This window comes from Engystomops pustulosus, chromosome 5, assembly GCF_040894005.1.
Source record: "Engystomops pustulosus chromosome 5, aEngPut4.maternal, whole genome shotgun sequence".
Lineage (NCBI taxonomy): Eukaryota > Metazoa > Chordata > Amphibia > Anura > Leptodactylidae > Engystomops > Engystomops pustulosus.
In genome coordinates this window covers 155,248,616-155,270,381 of record NC_092415.1, presented here as the reverse complement: position 1 = coordinate 155,270,381, position 21,766 = coordinate 155,248,616, and the positions used below count along the sequence as shown (strand labels likewise).

General features: G+C 46.5%; 1 protein-coding gene across 1 annotated transcript in view; it reads left to right on the top strand.

Annotated features, from left to right (window-relative positions):
• The window catches only part of LOC140133383 (collagen alpha-4(VI) chain-like), a 169,007-nt gene that overhangs the window by 12,292 nt on the left and 134,949 nt on the right, over positions 1-21,766 (top strand). The window lies entirely within an intron of this gene.

Here is a 21,766-nt window from a genome sequence, read left to right as displayed (position 1 = left end):
CACATGCTCTGCCTCAGACATTTAGAAACTGCATATTCAGCTTCATTACATTATTAATATGCACTTAAATGACTGATGCCTAAAATTATTTTTAAAGGGGAAGTAAGTTGTTTTATCTGCTTTAAATTTGTGCAAATATAGTTACATGCTTGCATATGTGTAAAAATTCAGTCATGAAAACCCCCAAAGTCTCAAAGTACTGTATACGTCTGGATTTAGTGTTTGTTCATATATCTGTGTGAAAAAAATTGACTTTGCATAACATAAAATTGAAAGTGGCATATAATATCATTTATTGTTACATAATAAATACTTATCATCCAGCTCATCAGCTTTAAACCTTGTTTAAGCCAAAACTTGTTGGCTCACAAATGTCTTATCTTGCTGATGTACTTGGAATAATGATCAATGTCTTAGAGACAACTAAAGCTCTGCCTATGTACTGTATTCATGTTGTATTGGCGGTGCCAGCAGATCACCGGGTTGTCAGTCACTTAGCACAGTCTACGCAATGAAAATACCAAAAACAGATGAAATGCTCCAAATTATAAATAGTTCCCCATGATATGATAGCTCTGAATTCTAAGAAACATAGAGTACAAATCTTAAGTTACTAAATTAAATAGACGTTTTTTGGGGGGTGGCCAGTCTGTTCTTGTGTTAGCAGTTCCAGAAATTTGCCATACAAAATATATCAAATAAAGACCTGTCCGAAAGCAATACAGGGACTTATGTTGGAATAATCATGATACCCTATGCATGTTATATGTCTGCTCTGTGACCTCTGCAAGAGTCACAGGGGGAGTTTTAACAATGTGTCCCAGTGCAGAGTACTTTTAAACAGTCTTCTGCTGTGTCTGATGCTGGTTGATAAATCTGGGAAAGTTTAATACTGTTGAGTCATAAATTGGACCATCTATTAGCTGATTCAGTTCAATGTGCTAAATTATTAATTTTTTTTTGTGCATGCATTGATTGCTTTTAAGCCACACCCACTTTCTTTAAGACCACTTCTTTTTTCATACAAGTTGTAAATTTGCCTAAAATGGTCTGAAATCCTTAATAAATGTAGTGTAAGACATTTGTGAATTCTAGTGCAGTAGGAGCTGGGCCATGTCTGTCATCTGGTGTGAAAGGTGTGATCTTATATTACCTGTCATCGTTATCTTGCCTTGGATGATAAGATAACTGCTCACACTACTCTGACAATGTCTCTGCTTAATGTAAGGTTGCTAAGGGTGAAAACTAGAATATTTTTATAGCTACATTGAAATTGACTATCATGGGATGCAACAGGAGACCAAATGAAAGGATGTAATTAGAGATGAGCGAGCACTAAAATGCTCGGGTACTCGTTATTCGAGACAAACTTTTCCCGATGCTCGAGCGCTCGTCTCGAATAACGAGCCCCATTGAAGTCAATGGGAGACTCGAGCATTTTTCAAGGGGGCCAAGGCTCTGCACAGGGAAGCTTGGCCAAACACCTGGGAACCTCAGAAAAGGATGGAAACACCACGGAAATGGACAGGAAACAGCAGGGGCAGCATGCATGGATGCCTCTGAGGCTGCTTAATCGCACCATTATGCCAAAATTATGGGCAACAGCATGGCCATGACAGAGTGACAGAATGAAGCTAGATAGCATCTAAAACATCCAATAATTGACCCTGACACTATAGGGGACGGCATGCAGAGGCAGCGGCAGCAGGCTAGAGAGTGTCATGGCGACATACCCTAAATGGACTCAGGCTTCAAACCAATGGGTGGCAGAGAGGAACCAAAGGAGGTGAGCAAGAAGCGCTCAAATAATATCGGTACATGATAAAAGTTTGCCAGTATATTTTGTGGATTACACAGCAGGGTGGCGACAAAGTTAACATGGAAGCCATGAAAACAACCCAAAATTCTGCCTGACACAGCTCGTTTGATAAGGGGACCATGTATGCTTACAGTTCATGCCAGTCGCTGCACTGGCTGCCAGTCTCCTTTCGAATACAGTTTAAAATAATAATAACCCTCATCCATAAAGCTCTGTATAATGCTGCACCCCCCTACCTCTCCTCTCTTATCTCAGTCTATCGCCCAACCCGTGCTCTTAGATCCGCCAGTGATCTTAGATTAACCTCTACCCTAGTGCGGACCTCCCACTCGCGTCTCCAAGACTTCTCTAGAGCTGCACCAATTCTATGGAATGCTCTGCCCCGGACTATCAGACTAATACCTAACCTCCAAAGTTTCAAACGTGCTCTTAAAACCCATTTCTTTAGGCAAGCCTATAACACTCATTAACTGCATGAAGTTTTAACTCTTCTACTAACCCGTCCTGTGTCGTCCTCCCATCTGTTATCCAGCAACCAACAGGCACCAGACTTCTCTGCAGTCCCATTCACCCTGGACCTGGTATATAAGATGACGGCTGAGTGGTTCAAGCGACAGCAATTCCATTTATTATATTTTTTTCTATTCCCTAAGAAGAATGGCTTGACCATTAAATATTCTTTTACCTCGTGTTACCCCATCATCTTCATAAACCGTAAGCTCTGGCGAGCAGGGACCTCACTCCTGTTGTTCCATACAAATGTTGTGCTCTGTTACATTACATTTGTATTTGTTTCCTATGATTTGTAAAGCGCTACAGAATATGATGACGCTATATAAATAAAGATTATTATTATTATTATTATGGAGGCAGTGAACTAGTAGTAGATTAAAGGTGCTGCAACTATGTTAGTTGGATCTTGGGATGGAGCTGGCGCTCTGCAGCCAGGCGAGCTTTCGCCAATCCAAGCCCCTGTCTCTAGGCTACTCCCCAAACAGCACTTCTAAGAACCTTTTGTATAAGATCAAGTGTGGTAGCGTTCTTATAAGTTTAGGATATGCCGGGTGAGGGGAATGTAAACGGATGCGCAAGAAGCGCTGAAATAATATCCCTAAATGGTAAAAGTTTGCAAGTATATTTTGTGGATTACACAGCAGGGTGGCGACAAAGTTAACAACTTTGATGTGGAATGCCCTGTAATAGCTCTTGGGCGGTGTGCCTTTTATCGCCTAGGCTCAGCAGTTTCAGCACCGCCTGCTGTCGCTTAGCGACGGCACTGCTGCTGTGCCTAGAGCTACCGACTGATGGCGCCATGCCCACGGATGGTAATTCGGAGGAGGAGGAGGTGGAGGAGGGGTGGGAGGAGGTATAGTAGGCCTTTGAGACCTGGACCGAGGTAGGCCCCGCAATTCTCTGCGTAGGCAGTATATGACCAGCCCCAGGGTCAGACTCGGTCCCAGCCTGCACCAAGTTAAGTGTAGTAGCGTTCTTATAAGTTTGGGATATGGCGGGTGAGGGGAATGTAAACAGATGCGCAAGAAGCGCATGATGCGCATGGAGCTGGCGCTCCGCTGCCAGGCGAGCTTTCGCCAATCCAAGCCCCTGTCTCTAGGCTACTCCCCAAACAGCACTTCTAAGAACCTTTTGTATAAGATCAAGTGTAGTAGCGTTCTTATAAGTTTAGGATATGCCGGGTGAGGGGAATGTAAACAGATGCGCAAGAAGCGCTGAAATAATATCCCTAAATGGTAAAAGTTTGCCAGTATATTTTGTGGATAACACAGCAGGGTGGCGACAAAGTTAACAACTTTGATGTGGAATCCATGAAAACAACCCAAATTTCTGCCTGACACACCTCGTTTGATAAAGGAACGATGTATGGAGGCAGCTATATGGACGACTTTTGGAGGTAGCAATGGAGACAACGTGTGGAGGCTGCTATGGAGACAATTTAATTTGGATAGTGCCTGTATGTGGCAGTCCCAAACATTTTTCAAACCAGAGGAGCAGGTAGGTGGCCCTCCAGTAAAATGGAATAGATTGAGTGCCTGTATGTGGCAGTCCCAAAAATTTTTCAAACCAGAGGAGCAGGTAGGTGGCCCTCCAGTAAAATGGAATAGATTGAGTGCCTGTATGTGGCAGTCCCAAAAATTTTTTAAAACAGAGGACCGGGTAGGTGGCCCTCCAGAAAAATGGAATAGATTGAGTGCCTGTATGTGGCAGTCCCAAAAATTTTTCAAACCAGAGGAGCAGGTAGGTGGCCCTCCAGTAAAATGGAATAGATTGAGTGCCTGTATGTGGCAGTCCCAAAAATGTTTCAAACCAGAGGAGCAGGTAGGTGGCCCTGCAGTAAAATGGAATAGATTGAGTGCCTGTATGTGGCAGTCCCAAAAATTTTTCAAACCAGAGGAGCAGGTAGGTGGCCCTCCAGTAAAATGGAATAGATTGAGTGCCTGTATGTGGCAGTCCCAAAAATGTTTCAAACCAGAGGAGCAGGTAGGTGGCCCTGCAGTAAAATGGAATAGATTGAGTGCCTGTATGTGGCACTCACAAAAATTGTTTCAAACAGAGGACCGGGTAGGTGGCCCTCCAGAAAAATTAAATGCATAAAGTACTATAGCAAGAGCCAGTGGGCCCTGTCAAAAAATAGCCATTTTCCTCTGCTTTACTGTACAAAGAGGAGGAGAAGGAGGAAAATGAGGAGGAGGAGGAGTGGATCAATTATTCAGGTTGAGCTTCCTTCACCTGGTGGAGATTGGAAATTCTGAGAAATCCAGCCTTTATTCATTTTAATAAGCGTCAGCCTGTCAGCGCTGTCAGTCGACAGGCGTGTACGCTTATCGGTGATGATGCCACCAGCTGCACTGAAAACCCGCTCGGACAAGACGCTAGCGGCAGGGCAGGCAAGAACCTCCAAGGAGTACAGCGCCAGTTCGTGCCACATGTCCAGCTTTGAAACCCAGTAGTTGTAGGGAGCTGTGTGATCATTTAGGACGATGGTATGGTCAGCTACGTACTCCCTCACCATCTTTCTGTAAAGATCAGCCCTACTCTGCCGAGACTGGGGACAGGTGACAGTGTCTTGCTGGGGTGACATAAAGCTGGCAAAAGCCTTGTAAAACGTACCCTTGCCAGTGCTGGACAAGCTGCCTGCTCGCCTACTCTCCCTCGCTACTTGTCCCGCAGAACTACGCACTCTGCCGCTAGCGCTGTCAGAAGGGAAATACTGTTTCAGCTTGTGCACCAGGGCCTGCTGGTATTCATGCATTCTCACACTCCTTTCCTCTGCAGGGATGAGAGTGGGAAGATTTTGCTTGTACCGTGGGTCCAGGAGAGTGAACACCCAGTAATCGGTGCTGGAATAAATTCTTTGAACGCGAGGGTCACGGGATAGGCAGCCTAGCATGAAATCTGCCATATGCGCCAGAGTACCAACGCATAAGAATTCACTCCCCTCACTGGCCTGACTGTCCATTTCCTCCTCCTCCAACTCCTCCAACTCCTCTTCTTCTGCCCATACACGCTGAACAGTGAAGGACTCAACAATGGTCCCCTCTTGTGTCTCGCCAACATTCTCCTCCTCTTCCTCCTCATCCTCCTCCACCTCCACCTCCTCCGATATGCGCTGAGAAACAGACCTGAGGGTGCTTTGGCTATCAACAAGGGAATATTCTTCCCCTGTCTCTTGTGACGAGCGCAAAGCTTCCGACTTCATGCTGACCAGAGAGTTTTTCAACAGGCCAAGCAGCGGGATGGTGAGGCTGATGATGGCGGCATCGCCACTGACCATCTGTGTTGACTCCTCAAAGTTACTCAGCACCTGACAGATATCAGACATCCACGTACACTCCTCATTGTAGACTTGAGGAAGCTGACTGACCTGACTACCAGTTCTGGTGGAAATTGACATCTGGCAGTCTACAATCGCTCTGCGCTGCTGGTAAACTCTGGATAACATGGTCAGTGTTGAATTCCACCTCGTGGGCACGTCGCACAACAGTCGGTGAGCGGGCAGTTGGAGGCGGCGCTGCGCTGCCCTGAGAGTGGCAGCATCTGGGCTGGACTTCCTGAAATGCGCACAGATGCGGCGCACCTTCGTGAGCAAATCAGACAGATTGGGGTATGTCTTGAGGAAACGCTGAACTATCAGATTTAACACATGGGCCAGGCATGGCACATGTGTCAGTCTGCCGAGTTGCAGAGCCGCCACCAGGTTACGGCCGTTGTCACACACAACCATTCCCGGCTTGAGGTTCAGCGGTGCCAGCCACAGATCAGTCTGCGCCGTGATGCCCTGTAATAGCTCTTGGGCGGTGTGCCTTTTGTCGCCTAGGCTCAGCAGTTTGAGCACCGCCTGCTGTCGCTTAGCGACGGCACTGCTGCTGTGCCTAGAGCTACGGACTGATGGCGCCGTGCCCACGGATGGTAGTTCGGAGGAGGAGGTGGAGGAGGGGTGGGAGGAGGAGGAGGCATAGTAGGCCTGAAACACCTGGACCGAGGTAGGCCCCGCAATCCTCGGTGTCGGCAGTATATGAGCAGCCCCAGGGTCAGACTCGGTCCCAGCCTCCACCAAGTTAACCCAATGTGCCGTCAGCGATATATAGTGGCCCTGCCCGGCAGCACTCGTCCACGTGTCCGTGGTCAGGTGGACCTTGTCAGAAACGGCGTTGGTCAGGGCACGGATGATGTTGTCTGACACGTGCTGGTGCAGGGCTGGGACGGCACATCGGGAAAAGTAGTGGCGGCTGGGGACCGAATACCGAGGGGCGGCCGCCGCCATGAGGTTGCGAAAGGCCTCGGTCTCTACTAGTCTATAGGGCAGCATCTCCAGGCTAAGCAATCTGGAGATGTGCACATTAAGGGCTTGGGCGTGCGGGTGGGTTGCACTATATTTGCGTTTCCGCTCCAGCGTCTGGGGTATGGAGAGCTGAACGCTGGTGGATGCTGTGGAGGATCGTGGAGGCGACGATGGGGTTTTTGTGGCAGGGTCCTGGGCAGGGGGCTGACTAGCAGCTGACACAGGGGAAGGAGCAGTGGTGTGCACGGCCGGAGGTGAACGGGCTTGTTGCCACTGAGTGGGGTGTTTAGCATTCATATACCTGCGCATACTGGTGGTAGTTAAGCTAGTAGTGGTGGAACCCCTGCTGAGCCTGGTTTGGCAAATGTTGCACACCACAGTCCGTCGGTCATCCGGTGTTTCCTTAAAGAACCTCCAGACTTCTGAAGATCTAGCCCTCGCCGCAAGAGCCCTCGACACGGGAGCTTCACTAGTTGACACATTTTGCGCTGATGCACCAGCTCTGGCCCTGCCTCTCCGTCTGGCCCCACCACTGCCTCTTACAACCTGTTCTGGTCGAGGACTCTCCTCCGTCTCAGAAGCACTGTGTTCACCCGGCCTCTCAACCCAGCTTGGGTCTGTCACCTCATCATCCTCCGATCCCTCAGTCTGCTCCCCCCTCGGACTTCCTGCCCTGACAACAACTTCCCCACTGTCTGACAACCGTGTCTCCTCATCGTCGGACACCTCTTTACACACTTCCACTACGTCAAGAAGGTCATCATCACCCACAGACTGTGACTGGTGGAAAACCTGGGCATCGGAAAATTGCTCATCAGCAACCGGACAAGTGGTTTGTGACTGTGGGAAGGGTCCAGAAAACAGTTCCTCAGAGTATGCCGGTTCAAATGCCAAATTTTCCTGGGAGGGGGCAGACTGGGGGGGAGGAGGCTGAGGTGCAGGAGCTGGAGGAGTGGCGATTTCGGTGACATGGGTGGACTGCGTGGAAGACTGACTGGTGGTGGACAAATTGCTCGAAGCATTGTCAGCAATCCACGACATCACCTGTTCGCACTGTTCTGGCCTCAACAGTGCTCTACCACGAGTCCCAGTAACTTCAGACATGAACCTAGGGAGTGTAGCTCTGCGGCGTTCCCCTGCTCCCTCATCAGCAGGTGGTGTCTCACCCCGCCCAGGACCACGGCCTCTGACCCCTGCAGTAGTTGGACGCCCACGTCCCCGCCCTCGTCCTCTACCCCTAGCCCTCGGGTTAAACATTTTTAAAATGAGAGTTATTTTCTAGCCAAGTATCAAAGCACACTACTATGCCAGATGAGATGACACTGAGTTAGTGCCTAATTGAAATCCAACCCCTACTAAATTTTCCCACTTCGGTCTTTGCTATGGATATGTGCGTCACTAAGCGCAGAACACAGCGGTCGCAAGTCTCACTACAAATTGCTCAGAATTGGCTAGTACATGCACTGCAGAAAGTACAGCCACCAGCAGATCAACCAGAAATCAAATATATAGAACGCTACTGTAGGCGTAAGTAAGCTCTTTGTATTCTCCTATGGCTATTTTCTAGCCAAGTATCAAAGCACACTACTATGCCAGATGAGATGACACTGAGTTAGTGCCTAATTGAAATCCAACCCCTACTAAATTTTCCCACTTCGGTCTTTGCTATGGATATGTGCGTCACTAAGCGCAGAACACAGCGGTCGCAAGTCTCACTACAAATTGCTCAGAATTGGCTAGTACATGCACTGCAGAAAGTACAGCCACCAGCAGATCAACCAGAAATCAAATATATAGAACGCTACTGTAGGCGTAAGTAAGCTCTTTGTATTCTCCTATGGCTATTTTCTAGCCAAGTATCAAAGCACACTACTATGCCAGATGAGATGACACTGAGTTAGTGCCTAATTGAAATCCAACCCCTACTAAATTTTCCCACTTCGGTCTTTGCTATGGATATGTGCGTCACTAAGCGCAGAACACAGCGGTCGCAAGTCTCACTACAAATTGCTCAGAATTGGCTAGTACATGCACTGCAGAAAGTACAGCCACCAGCAGATCAACCAGAAATCAAATATATAGAACGCTACTGTAGGCGTAAGTAAGCTCTTTGTATTCTCCTATGGCTATTTTCTAGCCAAGTATCAAAGCACACTACTATGCCAGATGAGATGACACTGAGTTAGTGCCTAATTGAAATCCAACCCCTACTAAATTTTCCCACTTCGGTCTTTGCTATGGATATGTGTGCCACTAAGAGCTAAACACAACGGTAGCAAGTCCCCCTGCTAATTCCTCACAAAATGGTACTAGATGCAAATTAAAATAAAAAAAGTAGAACGTTATTGTAGCCCTAAGAAGGGCTGTTGGGTTCTTTGAGAATCACTCCTGCCTAACAGTAAGCTAATAGAACACCCTAACGCTTTCCCTGACCAGCAGCAGCTCTCTCCCTAGCGGCATCCAGACACAGAATGATCCGAGCAGCGCGGGCAGCGGCTAGTCTATCCCAGGGTCACCTGATCTGGCCAGCCAACCACTGCTATCGATGTGTAAGGGTACCACGTCATGCTGAGTGGAGTGCAGAGTCTCCTGGCTTGTGATTGGCTCTGTTTCTGGCCGCCAAAAAGCAAAACGGCGGGAGCTGCCATTTTCTCGAGCGGGCGAAGTATTCGTCCGAGCAACGAGCAGTTTCGAGTACCCTAATGCTCGACCGAGCATCAAGCTCGGACGAGCATGTTCGCTCATCTCTAGTAGCGTTCTTATAAGTTTAGGATATGGCGGGTGAGGGGAATGTAAACAGATGCGCAAGAAGCGCTGAAATAATATCGGTAAATTATAAAAGTTTGCCAGTATTTTTTGTGGATTACACAGCAGGGTGGCGACAAAGTTAACAAGTTTGTTGTGGAAGCCATGAAAACAACCCAAAATTCTGCCTGACACAGCTCGTTTGATAAGGGGACCATGTATGCTTACAGTTCATGCCAGTCGCTGCACTGGCTGCCAGTCTCCATTCGAATAGTTTAAAATAATAACCCTCATCCATAAAGCTCTGTATAATGCTGCACCCCCCTACCTCTCCTCTCTTATCTCAGTCTATCGCCCAACCCGTGCTCTTAGATCCGCCAGTGATCTTAGATTAACCTCTACCCTAGTGCGGACCTCCCACTCGCGTCTCCAAGACTTCTCTAGAGCTGCACTAATTCTATGGAATGCTCTGCCCTGGACTATCAGACTAATACCTAACCTCCAAAGTTTCAAACGTGCTCTTAAAACCCATTTCTTTAGGCAAGCCTATAACACTCATTAACTGCATGAAGTTTTAACTCTTCTACTAACCCGTCCTGTGTCGTCCTCCCATCTGTTATCCAGCAACCAACAGGCACCAGACTTCTCTACAGTCCCATTCACCCTGGACCTGGTATATAAGATGACGGCTGAGTGGTTCAAGCGACAGCAATTCCATTTATTATATTTTGTTCTATTCCCTAAGAAGAATGGCTTGACCATTAAATATTCTTTTACCTCGTGTTACCCCATCATCTTCATAAACCGTAAGCTCTGGCGAGCAGGGACCTCACTCCTGTTGTTCCATACAAATGTTGTGCTCTGTTACATTACATTTGTATTTGTTTCCTATGATTTGTAAAGCGCTACGGAATATGATGGCGCTATATAAATAAAGATTATTATTATTATTATGGAGGCAGTGAACTAGTAGTAGATTAAAGGTGCTGCAGTTAAAACTATGTTAGTTGGATCTTGGGATGGAGCTGGCGCTCCGCAGCCAGGCGAGCTTTCGCCAATCCAAGCCCCTGTCTCTAGGCTACTCCCCAAACAGCACTTCTAAGAACCTTTTGTATAAGATCAAGTGTAGTAGCGTTCTTATAAGTTTGGGATATGGCGGGTGAGGGGAATGTAAACAGATGCGCAAGAAGCGCTGAAATAATATTGGTAAATGATAAAAGTTTATTAGTATATTTTGTGGATAACACAGCTGGGTGGCGACAAAGTTAACAACTTTGATGTGGAATCCATGAAAACAACCCAAATTTCTGCCTGACACACCTCGTTTGATAAAGGGACGATGTATGGAGGCAGCTATATGGACGACTTTTGGAGGTAGCAATGGAGACAACGTGTGGAGGCTGCTATGGAGACAATTTAATTTGGATAGTGCCTGTATGTGGCAGTCCCAAAAATTTTTCAAACCAGAGGAGCAGGTAGGTGGCCCTCCAGAAAAATTGAATAGATTGAGTGCCTGTATGTGGCAGTCCCAAAAAGTTTTCAAACCAGAGGAGCAGGTAGGTGGCCCTCCAGAAAAATTGAATAGATTGAGTGCCTGTATGTGGCAGTCCCAAAAAGTTTTCAAACCAGAGGAGCAGGTAGGTGGCCCTCCAGAAAAATTGAATAGATTGAGTGCCTGTATGTGGCAGTCCCAAAAAGTTTTCAAACCAGAGGAGCAGGTAGGTGGCCCTCCAGAAAAATAGAATAGATTGAGTGCCTGTATGTGGCAGTCCCAAAAAGTTTTCAAACCAGAGGAGCAGGTAGGTGGCCCTCCAGAAAAATAGAATAGATTGAGTGCCTGTATGTGGCAGTCCCAAAAAGTTTTCAAACCAGAGGAGCAGGTAGGTGGCCCTCCAGAAAAATGGAATCGATTGAGTGCCTGTATGTGGCAGTCCCAAAAAGTTTTCAAACCAGAGGAGCAGGTAGGTGGCCCTCCAGAAAAATAGAATAGATTAAGTGCCTGTATGTGGCACTCCCAAAAATTGTTTAAAACAGAGGAACGGGTCGGTGGCCCTCCAGAAAAATTGAATAGATTGAGTGCCTGTATGTGGCACTCCCAAAAATTGTTTAAAACAGAGGACCGGGTCGGTGGCCCTCCAGAAAAATTAAATGCATAAAGTACTATAGCAAGAGCCAGTGGGCCCTGTCAAAAAATAGCCAGTTTCCTCTGCTTTACTGTACAAAGAGGAGGAGAAGGAGGAAAATGAGGAGGAGGAGTGGATCAATTATTCAGGTTGAGCTTCCTTCACCTGGTGGAGATTGGAAATTATGAGAAATCCAGGCTTTATTCATCTTAATAAGCGTCAGCCTGTCAGCGCTGTCAGTCGACAGGCGTGTACGCTTATCGGTGATGATGCCACCAGCTGCACTGAAAACCCGCTCGGACAAGACGCTAGCGGCAGGGCAGGCAAGAACCTCCAAGGCGTACAGCGCCAGTTCGTGCCACATGTCCAGCTTTGAAACCCAGTAGTTGTAGGGAGATGTGTGATCATTTAGGACGATGGTATGGTCAGCTACGTACTCCCTCACCATCTTTCTGTAAAGATCAGCCCTACTCTGCCGAGACTGGGGACAGGTGACAGTGTCTTGCTGGGGTGACATAAAGCTGGCAAAAGCCTTGTAAAGCGTACCCTTGCCAGTGCTGGACAAGCTGCCTGCTCGCCTACTCTCCCTCGCTACTTGTCCCGCAGAACTACGCACTCTGCCGCTAGCGATGTCAGAAGGGAAATACTGTTTCAGCTTGTGCACCAGGGCCTGCTGGTATTCATGCATTCTCACACTCCTTTCCTCTGCAGGGATGAGAGTGGAAAGATTTTGCTTGTACCGTGGGTCCAGGAGAGTGAACACCCAGTAATCGGTGCTGGAATAAATTCTTTGAACGCGAGGGTCACGGGATAGGCAGCCTAGCATGAAATCTGCCATATGCGCCAGAGTACCAACGCGTAAGAATTCACTCCCCTCACTGGCCTGACTGTCCATTTCCTCCTCCTCCAACTCCTCCAACTCCTCTTCTTCTGCCCATACACGCTGAACAGTAAAGGACTCAACAATGGTCCCCTCTTGTGTCTCGCCAACATTCTCCTCCTCTTCCTCCTCATCCTCCTCCACCTCCACCTCCTCCGATATGCGCTGAGAAACAGACCTAAGGGTGCTTTGGCTATCAACAAGGGAATCTTCTTCCCCCGTCTCTTGTGACGAGCGCAAAGCTTCCGACTTCATGCTGATCAGAGAGTTTTTCTACAGGCCAAGCAGCGGGATGGTGAGGCTGATGATGGCGGCATCGCCACTGACCATCTGTGTTGACTCCTCAAAGTTACTCAGCACCTGACAGATATCAGACATCCACGTCCACTCCTCATTGTAGACTTGAGGAAGCTGACTGACCTGACTACCAGTTCTGGTGGAAGTTGACATCTGGCAGTCTACAATGGCTCGGCGCTGCTGGTAAACTCTGGATAACATGGTCAGTGTTGAATTCCACCTCGTGGGCACGTCGCACAACAGTCGGTGAGCGGGCAGTTGGAGGCGGCGCTGCGCTGCCCTGAGAGTGGCAGCATCTGTGCTGGACTTCCTGAAATGCGCACAGATGCGGCGCACCTTCGTGAGCAAATCTGACAGATTGGGGTATGTCTTGAGGAAACGCTGAACTATCAGATTTAACACATGGGCCAGGCATGGCACATGTGTCAGTCTGCCGAGTTGCAGAGCCGCCACCAGGTTACGGCCGTTGTCACACACAACCATGCCTGGCTTCAGGTTCAGCGGTGCCAGCCACAGATCAGTCTGCGCCGTGATGCCCTGTAATAGCTCTTGGGCGGTGTGCCTTTTATCGCCTAGGCTCAGCAGTTTGAGCACCGCCTGCTGTCGCTTAGCGACGGCACTGCTGCTGTGCCTAGAGCTACGGACTGATGGCGCCGTGCCCACGGATGGTAGTTCGGAGGAGGAGGTGGAGGAGGGGTGGGAGGAGGAGGAGGCATAGTAGGCCTGAAACACCTGGACCGAGGTAGGCCCCGCAATCCTCGGCGTCGGCAGTATATGACCAGCCCCAGGGTCAGACTCGGTCCCAGCCTCCACCAAGTTAACCCAATGTGCCGTCAGCGATATATAGTGGCCCTGCCCGGCAGCACTCGTCCACGTGTCCGTGGTCAGGTGGACCTTGTCAGAAACGGCGTTGGTCAGGGCACGGGTGATGTTGTCTGACACGTGCTGGTGCAGGGCTGGGACGGCACACCGGGAAAAGTAGTGGCGGCTGGGGACCGAATACCGAGGGGCGGCCGCCGCCATGAGGTTGCGAAAGGCCTCGGTCTCTACTAGCCTATGGGGCAGCATCTCCAGGCTAAGCAATCTGGAGATGTGGACATTAAGGGCTTGGGCGTGCGGGTGGGTTGCACTATATTTGCGTTTCCGCTCCAGCGTCTGGGGTATGGAGAGCTGAACGCTGGTGGATGCTGTGGAGGATCGTGGAGGCGACGATGGGGTTTTTGTGGCAGGGTCCTGGGCAGGGGGCTGACTATCAGCTGACACAGGGGATGGAGCAGTGGTGTGCACGGCCGGAGGTGAACGGGCTTGTTGCCACTGAGTGGGGTGTTTAGCATTCATATGCCTGCGCATACTGGTGGTAGTTAAGCTAGTAGTGGTGGAACCCCTGCTGATCCTGGTTTGGCAAATGTTGCACACCACAGTCCGTCGGTCATCCGGTGTTTCCTTAAAGAACTTCCAGACTTCTGAAAATCTAGCCCTCGCCGCAAGAGCCCTCGCCACGGGAGCTTCACTAGTTGACACATTTGGCGCTGATGCACCAGCTCTGGCCCTGCCTCTCCGTCTGGCCCCACCACTGCCTCTTCCAACCTGTTCTGGTCGAGGACTCTCCTCCGTCTCAGAAGCACTGTGTTCACCCGGCCTATCAACCCAGCTTGGGTCTGTCACCTCATCATCCTCCGATCCCTCAGTCTGCTCCCCCCTCGGACTTCCTGCCCTGACAACAACTTCCCCACTGTCTGACAACCGTGTCTCCTCATCGTCGGACACCTCTTTACACACTTCCACTACGTCAAGAAGGTCATCATCACCCACAGACTGTGACTGGTGGAAAACCTGGGCATCGGAAAATTGCTCAGCAGCAACCGGACAAGTGGTTTGTGACTGTGGGAAGGGTCCAGAAAACAGTTCCTCAGAGTATGCCGGTTCAAATGCCAAATTTTCCTGGGAGGGGGCAGACTGGGGGGGAGGAGGCTGAGGTGCAGGAGCTGGAGGAGTGGCGATTTCGGTGACATGGGTGGACTGCGTGGAAGACTGACTGGTGGACAAATTGCTCGAAGCATTGTCGGCAATCCACGACATCACCTGTTCGCACTGTTCTGGCCTCAACAGTGCTCTACCACGAGTCCCAGTAACTTCAGACATGAACCTAGGGAGTGTAGCTCTGCGGCGTTCCCCTGCTCCCTCATAAGCAGGTAGTGTCTCACGGACATCTCAGGACCACGGCCTCTGACCCCTGCAGTAGTTGGACGCCCACGTCCCCGCCCTCGTCCTCTACCCCTAGCCCTCGGGTTAAACATTTTTAAAATGAGAGTTATAACTTTAATTTTTTTTTAACTTTTTTTTGTGTTTTTTGTTTTTTTTTGTGTTTTTGAGTTTTTAAAACCAAACGATGCTATCCTATTGCTATGGCTATTTTCTAGCCAAGTATGAAAGCACACTACTATGCCAGATGAGATGACGCAGAGTTATGAAACAAAATAAACGTAAAATAAAAAAGGAAAAATGGCAGACTGTGCCTAATTGAAATCCAACCCCTACTAAATTTTCCCACTTCGGTCTTTGCAATGGATATGTGCGTCACTAAGCGCAAAACACACCGGTCGCAAGTCTCACTACAAATTGCTCACAATTGGCTAGTAGATGCACTGCAGCAAGTACAGCCACCAGCAGATCAACCAGAAATCAAATATATATAACGCTACTGTAGGCGTAAGTAAGCCGTTTAGATTCTCCTATGGCTATTTTCTAGCCAAGTATGAAAGCACACTACTATGCCAGATGAGATGACGCTGAGTTATGAAACAAAATAAACGTAAAATAAAAAAGGAAAAATGGCAGACTGTGCCTAATTGAAATCCAACCCCTACTAAATTTTCCCACTTTGGTCTTTGCAATGGATATGTGCGTCACTAAGCGCAAAACACACCGGTCGCAAGTCTCACTACAAATTGCTCACAATTGGCTAGTAGATGCACTGCAGCAAGTACAGCCACCAGCAGATCAACCAGAAATCAAATATATATAACGCTACTGTAGGCGTAAGTAAGCCGTTTAGATTCTCCTATGGCTATTTTCTAGCCAAGTATGAAAGCACACTACTATGCCAGATGAGATGACGCAGAGTTATGAAACAAAATAAACGTAAAATAAAAAAGGAAAAATGGCAGACTGTGCCTAATTGAAATCCAACCCCTACTAAATTTTCCCACTTCGGTCTTTGCAATGGATATGTGCGTCACTAAGCGCAAAACACACCGGTCGCAAGTCTCACTACAAATTGCTCACAATTGGCTAGTAGATGCACTGCAGCAAGTACAGCCACCAGCAGATCAACCAGAAATCAAATATATATAACGCTACTGTAGGCGTAAGTAAGCCGTTTAGATTCTCCTATGGCTATTTTCTAGCCAAGTATGAAAGCACACTACTATGCCAGATGAGATGACGCAGAGTTATGAAACAAAATAAACGTAAAATAAAAAAGGAAAAATGGCAGACTGTGCCTAATTGAAATCCAACCCCTACTAAATTTTCCCACTTTGGTGTTTGAGGTGGATATGTGTGTCACTAAGAGCTAAACACAACGGTAGCAAGTCCCCCTGCAAATTCCTCACAATATGGTACTAGCTGCAAATAAAAAAAAAAAAGTAGAACGTTATTGTAGCCCTAAGAAGGGCTGTTGGGTTCTTGGAGAATCACTCCTGCCTAACAGTAAGCTAATAGAACACCCTAACGCTTTCCCTGACCAGCAGCAGCTCTCTCCCTAGCGGCATCCAGACACAGAATGATCCGAGCAGCGCGGGCAGCGGCTAGTCTATCCCAGGGTCACCTGATCTGGCCAGCCAACCACTGCTATCGACGTGTAAGGGTACCACGTCATGCTGGGTGGAGTGCAGAGTCTCCTGGCTTGTGATTGGCTCTGTTTCTGGCCGCCAAAAAGCAAAACGGCGGGAGCTGCCATTTTCTCGAGCGGGCGAAGTATTCGTCCGAGCAACGAGCAGTTTCGAGTACGCTAATGCTCGACCGAGCATCAAGCTCGGACGAGCATGTTCGCTCATCTCTAGATGTAATCCAAAAAAGTACCCGGTAAATAAGGGACCAGCACAGCCATTTACAATGTGTCCATTATTAACGACCAAATCGATAAACTATTTTAAGGAGCGCTATCTAGTATGAAGTCTCATGGCACAAACTACTTTTGTAATTCTTATTGTAGGGGTCATTCACAGAAATGTGCTTCCTCTCGCTTAGTAATAGCTGGATATTTTTGTATATATGTGACAGGAAGTAATATGGGTTTCAAGAATATGCTAATAATGCAATCTTGTAGCTCAAAGAGTTATCTTACAAGTGTCTATGTGGATCCACCCAGTGGCCAGTTGGTTGGTTTGGATGTTGCTGTGTTACATGTTATAGGTTTAATCAGCAAATGGAGTCCTTAGAACAAACATCTGAAACTGGAAAAGTGATCAGGTAGAGCAAACATATTGGAAAGCAATTGGACCTCTTTAATGCTCCATTATTTGGAAATTTGGCATCCTTCGACTTTGAGAACTTTCTTTGAATGACGTTGGTGTAATATTAGTAGGTAACAGCTACTGAAAGTCAAAAAAAGGAGGGGGAGTAAATGTTTTCACGAAATATAGCAGCAAACTTAATTGGTAGCTTTTTGATAAAGCTATCATTGTCTATTTTTGTAGTAGGGGGCGCTGTTCTTGTTTTCATGCTTTCTTGTTACTAGGGACGCCATATATAGTACATGTGACTATGATAGATGAGCCCAATGATGGTGATACGAGGATGTGATATATAAGGGTGAGGTTATATTACATTATAAAAAATGCCAGCAAGATTTCTGTAATTAGTCAAATGATCAAATAATGGCAGAAGTTAACATTGTATTGATTTTTTTAGGTCTCAATATGCTCTTTGTTGTGAACTCTGATCATGTCTGTAAGATAAAAAAAAGTGTGGAAAGCAGAATGTAAACCGTTATATTAAGGCAGTGTGTTTGAGTAAGTAAAAACTTTTGCTTACCCCTTCAGGTCCATTAGTTGAAACTGCTCGCTTCCTGGTCTTTGCTATCTGTGGGCAGGACCAAACAATTATGGCCTTGTATATGCAATTCCAATAGTACTCTGTGAAGCTGTAACAGTTTTTTGACTGATCCTCTAAGCTCCACATATGCATGCATTTTGTTTCTGAATTAAAACCCCATAAACAGCAGTTCAAACACTCATATAATAAAAATGTCTCACTCACGTCACCAACATAGATTTTAGGTGAAGGATTCATATTCCGGTTTTCCTTATAGCACCAGATCTCAGTTCAAAATCGTGGACCACCATTCAGATTATACTGCTAAGCGTTTTCACTCTTCATTCAATCCTCCACATCTTTTAACCATGATTATCTGTGTCAATACTAGAGGAAGTAAGAAGAGTACTTGGCATAGCCCAAAGTTTCAAAAGTGCCTTTCAAACCCATCTCTTTAGGCAGGCCTATCACAATCGCTAACTGCATGAAATGTCTTGTCTCTAACATCAGAATCCCAATTATTGTACCAGTCAAGTACCGGGGTTTGAGTAAATGAAACTGCAAAACCCTCTAAGGCTAGGGCCACCAAACCATATATAAATCAACAAATAAGTGGGGATGGTATATCCAATAAAGCTTAACTTTTAATGTCTAAAAATCAAAAAATATCACATACAGACATACACATATTAGTTCTGTCACTGAACTTATATCAGCCAATATAGTCTGCCTAAATATCATCATATTGACACCAACCAGCAATAGTATGTCAAGATATGGTCTCACTAAGTCTGTTGAGGCAGATTGGGGAGGATACAGGATAGAGTAGGATACATCACACCAGTGCCAGGTTGCAGCGAACCATGTCGTCCGAGGAGGATGGTCTGTCCCTATCACACCCTATGGTTCTATACACTGGCCCTGCTCATTCCATAGACTCACGTCCTTACAAGGGCAGTTCCAAATTTGTCCCCCCGTGGCTTTCCCTATGTACCTCCTAATACCACATCCCAAATATCATACCACAAACCCATTATGTTGACCAACCATATCGACACCAACCAGCAATAGTATATCAAGATACGGTCTAACACAGTCCGTTGAGGCAGATTGAGGAGGATACAATGGGATGTGGTATTAGGAAGTATATATAAATAATAAAATATTTCCAAAAATAAAATCACATCTCATAAAATCCACCAAGGTGGCCATTAAACAAGCCTAACCCTGGATTTGGCGCTACTTCGACCGCTTTCTAAAAATTTGGTATCAAATTATAACCCTGCACAAATCTGGAATGGTCTAACATCCAAAGGACAAGCAGCTTGGTGAGAAGGCAACAACTGTTGGCCAAATTATTAGAACATGGAAGCAAATAAGAAAATTGAAGAAACATAGGATGACTGTCAATTTTATTCGGTCTAGGGCTGTATTGTGGGATTAACAAAAATAGGAATCAGCCCAGAAGTTGGGAGAAACTGTTCAATGATCAGAAGTGAGCTGGGACCACAGTCTCAAAGATTACAAGGAGCGACATACCACACTGTCATAGATTTAAAACCCTGCAGGGCACACAAGGACCCCTGCTCATGCCAACACATACATGTCCAGGCTCATTTGAAGTTCAGTGACCATTTAGATGATGAAGAGGAGGAATGGGAGAAGGTCATGTGGTTAGATGATACCAAAATATGCCAAAGTACCAGCTTGTGTAGCAAATATTCTGTTTTTCTATTGTATGAAATACTCATTTCATGAAATAAAATGCTAATTCATTATTTAAAAATAATACAATGGGGTAATTGATGAATGCACTTGGACCAGAATTTTAGTGGATTTGCACAAAAAACAGCTTAAACAGCTGCTGACACATTTATCTTCAAACTATTTTTGGCACTTTTCCGACTTGTCCAATAAAGGGGGCATGGACTAAGGCTTTTGGACTCTTCACAGTTGGAACCTGCAAAACATTCATGAATTCTCCCCAATGGGATTTTCTGAATTTTCTTACAATTCGGTCTCTTTAATTCTGTCAATTGAATTGAACCTACAGCAAAATTACCTCTCCATTCTTTGCAGAAGGAAAAACTTGCAAAAATCGGCCTGGGATGAAATACTTATTTTGCCCACTGTATATAATATAACAATGTAAATATGGGACCACATTCTTTACATTTTTTGGTTCATTCAAAAGTATATGACGTTCCATAGCTTCTATACATCAGTGCAATACATCAAATACATGTTCCTGCATGAAGCGCTACAAGGCTTACAGTACACTGCACACAGAAGGAGAAAGATAGACCAATAAATATAAAGATAATCGGATAATTGTAGATAAATATGTGCTAGATAAAGGCTCACACAAGAGCCAAAATGTCACATATGGAATATGAAAAACATGCAGGAGAAGGGTGACGCCTCATGCAATACAGTAACAAGAGTTAGAGTTTAACCCACCCATCCCCCTCAAAAATAGCCTCTCACCTCAGGTGCAGGAGCTACAGAAGATGGGCGGATCGCCGACACGGGGCTTGTAGGTAAGTATGGGGGCCAAAATACAGGGGCGCGGCGGCAGCGCTACACAGGGACTCCCCGTGGCACACTCAACCACACGGCACACAGGTTGAAAATCACTGGTATATGGTGCATTGGTACAAAGAAAAGTCATTTGGGACCATAAACAAACTGCGTGTGAAATGGACTCAGAACTGAGCTCTATCTTTTCTATGGCAATTGATGCGTGAAAAACGCATTGGACTTGCAAGTGTCTCAGAGTGCAATGCGTTTTTGATGCATCTCCATAAACTTGTATGGTGCGTTTTTCACGCGCGTGACTTGCAAAAGTAGAGCATGTCGAGATTCAAACGCGCGTTTAAAAAAACGCGCGTGTGTGCGTGAAAAAAAATGCAAGTCTGAAAAGACCTATTGATTACAATGGGTCAGAGTGCAATGCAAGTTCTGCTCGTCAAAAGCACGCGCAGAAAATGCAAGTGAAAACCGCAAGTGTGAAAGGGGCCTAAGTCTTTACATGCCATTTACTTGCCTAGATGTGAGTCCGATGAGGCACATCAGACTCACATCAGAAGATCCTGCGCCAGGTACAGCTGGGAGAATGGCTCGGCTGCACTGTGCATACGCTGTACCTACGGCACTTGCTCAGTAAAATCAAGGTGTACTATAGGAGCTTTACTTGCTGCATCGTGCAACCGCCAGGGAGGGAGCGTGAGATGAGGTGAGCATAAGGTTTTTTTTTTAATACGATCACTTAAAAATTCCAAATTGCGATTTAGGATCCTAAGCCACCGGTCCTTAAAAACCTGTAGGTGGTTTAGTGCCCCACATCGCTATGACAGGTTCCCCTTAAAGAATGTGTAAATTTTATAATGTTTAGTATAATGAACTATGAAATGTTGGGGCTTATTTACTAATTGGATTTACTTTCATTGGATTTTAGAAATTTTCGGGATTTGCATCGCTGTGACAGCTATTTAGATGGGGATTGTGTCGAACGCCAGGGAGAGGACGGGAAGGGTTAACACTTAATCACAGCTGTGTAAACAGTCCTGAAGACAGATTTGCCATAGCGTAGAAGTAACATTGTAACTTAGGGGCACTAAGCAGTATGTTTCTTTACAAACTTAGAAGAATTTCTCAATGAAGTATATCAGATAAATGTTCACAACAAATACCCCCCACACAATATCAAAAAACCCCTGAAATGACAGTCACGCTTTAAATGATTTCCATTAGGACATATACATCATCATAAGCTCTAACAACTGCCAATCCAGACTTGTGATGATGTACTAGACCTGAGGCACATGAGGGAACATTCCAAGGTGACTCTTCTCTACTTCATGTCTCCTTACATATCACTTGTAGACATGTTCAGTGCATCGCCTACAGTGAGCTGGGACAGCCGCTATTCTATGGGCAGGACTGGCTGCTTTCAGCAATGTCTCTAATGAGAAACAGGTTGCCAGAAATTTCACAGAAAGCCCCTTTAATGCTAAAAGATTTGAGAAGAAAAAGCCATTTCTCAGATAGCTCCGAGCTGCAGACTC